This window comes from Pituophis catenifer, unplaced genomic scaffold, assembly GCF_029215685.1.
Source record: "Pituophis catenifer annectens isolate HBS135680 unplaced genomic scaffold, rPitCat1.0.hap2 SCAF_6, whole genome shotgun sequence".
NCBI classification, from domain to species: domain Eukaryota; kingdom Metazoa; phylum Chordata; class Lepidosauria; order Squamata; family Colubridae; genus Pituophis; species Pituophis catenifer.
This window is the reverse complement of record NW_027256886.1, coordinates 6,428,982-6,432,910: the sequence shown is the minus strand read 5'-3', so window position 1 is coordinate 6,432,910 and position 3,929 is coordinate 6,428,982.

The following is a 3,929-nucleotide window of genomic DNA, read 5'->3' as shown; positions in this document are numbered from 1 at the left end:
GCCTCCGGCTGGCAGGGAGAAGGGGTTGAATCACATCCACCGAAAGATTCGTCTCACTGATGTACACCCCGCATGGGCAGGAGTCAAGGGAAGGAGATTCAACAGGTGTGGCCAAAGGAGGAAAGAAGAGTTGAGGGACCTGACTATCGGGCAGGTGGAACTTGGCCAAAACTGATTCAGATCAGATCTGTCAGCTGAGTTTCGACCTATTTGGTATGCTTATTTCCTGCTGCTGGGTGAAGGAAGAAGGAGAGGGAGGGGGAGAGGAAGAGGGAGGAGGAGGAGGAAGAGGGAGGAAGAAGAGGAGGGGGAGAAGGAAAAAGGAAAGGAGAAGAAGGAAGAAGAAAGGAGAAGAAGGAGGAAGGAGAGAAGAAGAGGAGGAGAAGAGGAGAAGAAGAGGAGGAGGAGAAGAGGAGAAGGAGAGGAGGAGGAGGAGAATAGGAGGAGGAGAGGAGGAGGAGGAAGATGAAGAGGAGAAGAGGAAGAGGAGAAGGAGAAGGAAGAGGGAGGAAGAAGAGGGGGAGGAGGGGAGAGGGAAAAGGAAAGAAGAAGGAAGAAGAAAGGAGAAGAAGGAGGAAGGAGAGAAGAAGAGGAAGAGGAGGAGAATAGGAGGAAGAGAAGAAGAAGGAGAAGGAGAAGGAGAAGGAGGAGAAGAAGGGTTTACTGCTTTGTAGAACTTCCCCTCTAGCACTTTTGGTTGTTTTGTTATGGACATTGAAGAATAGTACTACTAAAGGACAAAAAAGAATCACATATTTTCACTGGTGTTCCTTGGAATTTTGAAGTCCAACAAACCCTTTGGAATTATTTGGAATTATCCAAATAATGTCTTAAGATACAATATGTGCCCAATGAGACGCTTTTCCGTAAATCTGCAGTTGATGTAGCTGAAATATTTAGTTTTTGTTCAATGTGTGTAATTTGTTTCTTATCCCACCAAACGTACTGATATTTATAGGATGATTTTGAAACAGCTTTTCCGTAATCTACCTGTTTTGATTCTCAGATATTGGCTTTTTTTTTTTTTTCATATTTCCCATTTTTGTTCCCTTCAAGTCTGCCATCCCCATGTATTGGTGCATCAAAAATAGATCACTCTTTTGTTTTCAATTATCATTATAGCTGCTGTATTGTGTTCTAACTGGTGATCAGTTCATATGTGAAAAGCCCATACAGTTTCATCATCATCATCATCATCATCATCATCATCATCATCGCTTCCCATAGCTTTTTCAATTTTAATTCAATATAATTTTTGGTTAGATCGCATTCAAGAATCTTAGAAATTATTGGTTTTGCACAGATGCCAGTGGATCAAAAGGATTTATTGTCATGACACGTTTTGTGTTCTTTTTTTTATTATTTAGTTAATTGAAAAAGGACATTTTTGTAGTCAGAAGGACTAATTTTAGAACATTCTTATTATTTCAAGGTGATTTACGAGTTATATCAACAAGTCTGCAGAAATACAACTTTTAATAACAAAGATAATTCCACAATCGCTCTTCCAGGAAGTTGGTAGAAAATAATATTGGGAAAAATAAAAAGAGCTGAAAAACTTTCTGGAATCAATTTCCTGTGTTTTAATTCCTAATTCCTAAACAATATATATTTTTATAATTGTAAAATATGTGAAGTATTATGGCCATAACAACAAAATGATTTGTTGTTGTTGTGGCTATAATACTGTGCTTCAGTTCCACTAATTGTGAATCATAGCTGATGTCAGCCGGTTTTCGGCTTTGCGATTTCAGACGGGAACGATAAAATTAGTATCTACTTAAGTCTGAGTTGTTCCAGTGTGCTGCTGTTTATAAATGGATTAGGTTTTTCCAAATTTAGGACACCCAAAGTCTAAATCTTGGTGGAAGAGTAAGAATAAGAGTAAGAGTAGCTGCTAGCTCATACATACAGTATACCTGATAGTTATGACTTTTGCCTGTCAGATCCAGTGGTGGGTTTCAAATTTTTTTACTACCGGTTCTGTGGGTGTGGCTTGGTGGGCGTGGCATGGCTTGGTGGGTGTGGCTTGGTGGGCATGGCAGGGGAAGGATACTGTCAAATCCCCATTCCCTCCCCAATCCAGGGGAAGGATACTGCAAAATCCTCATTTCCTCCCGATCAACTGGGACTTGGGAGGCAGAGAATAGATGGGACAGGGCCAGTCAGAATTTTTACTACCAGTTCTCCAAACTACTCAAAATTTCCGCTACCGGTTCTCCAGAACTGATCAGAACCTGCTAAAACCCACCTCTGATCAGATCCTTCCCAAGTTAACAAAATAGGCAGTCCTTGATTTACGACCCACAAATGAGCCCAAAATGTCTGTTGCTAAGTGAGACATTTCTGAAGTGAGTTTTGCTCGTTTTACGACTTTCCTTGCCACAATTGTTAAGGGAATCACTGCAATTGTTACGTTAGTAACAGGATTGTTATTAACAATCGTTAAGTAAATCTAGCTTCTCCATTGACTTTGCTTTTCAGAAGGTTGCAGAAGGGGATTAAATCCCCCGGGACATTGCAACCGATATAAATATATGCCAGTTGCCAAGCATCTGAATTTTGATCACATGACCATGGGGATGTCGTAAAAGTCATAGGTGTGAAAAACAGTCATAAGCAGGGGTGAAACCCAGCAGGTTCTGACAGGTTCTGGCGAACCGGTAGCGGAAATTTTGAGTAGTTTGGAGAACTGGCAAATACTACCTCTGGCTGGTCCCAGAGTGGGGTGGGAATGGGGATTTTGCAGTAACCTTCCCCTGGAGTGGGGTGGGAATAGAGATTTTGCAGTAGCCTTCCTCTGCCACGCCCACCAAGCCACACCACGCCCACCAAGCCACGCCCACAGAACCGGTAGTAAAAAAAATTGAATTTCACCACTGGTTATAAGTCCCTTTTTTCAGTCCCTTTGTAACTTCGAAAGGTCACTATATCAACTGTTGTAAGTCGAGGACTACTCGCAGTCAAATATATTATCATAATATGCATATTGTTCCAAGTATTTTCAACCTTTCCCCCCCCCCCACCTCATTGTTGAACTGAGATGCTGTTCCATTCCAATTCTGTTACCTGGTTGTGTTCATTTTGTTTTTAATTGTTAGCCACCTAGAGACATGCATTTGAGATGGGAGGCCACACACATTTAATAAATGTATATATACATGCATATGTATATATACATGCATACCTGGCTAGAAAGAATATGCACATATATATATATATATATATATATATATTTTTCTGAGGTTTTCGCGGGTGTTTGTATGTAGGTCTTTGGTTATTCGGGTTTTCTCCTGCGTAAAATTGGAGGTGTCTTGGCAACGTTTCGACAAAGTCTCAAAAAAATAAAGGGAACACAAGCAGAAGACATCCGAGATCTGAATGAATGAAATAGCCTTATTACATACTTTGTTCGTTACATACAGTAGTTTTGTGTTCCGTTTAGTTGTTTGAGCAGTGTATAAACTATTGTATGTAAAGAACAAAGTATTTAATAAGGCTATTTCATTCATTCAGATCTCGGATGTCTTCTGCTTGTGTTCCCTTTATTTTTTTGAACTATATATATATATATATATGTTGATTAATGGCATATAAAGGCAGAGATCTCTATAATGGTAGTTTAATACTCTGACGATGTCAGCAGATAGCTGACAAAAGCTTAGTATAATAAATTTTTTAAATTCTTTTAAAATTTTAAAATCTTAAGTTCCGGAGTTCGCAGTATGTCTGCTTCTTTTTTTACTAATATACCTGGAACTCGTATTTTTAGAATAGTTTTTGGTATAGCACCCAGCACACCAGCCAATACTAGCGCTCCTGTGACTTTCTTTTTTTCAGGTTTTCTTGCTTTCTCTTCGAAGGATTCCCAGGCCTGCAAGAACGTAAAACTATAAAATGAGATAACATCACCTGCAAAAGCAAAAAAT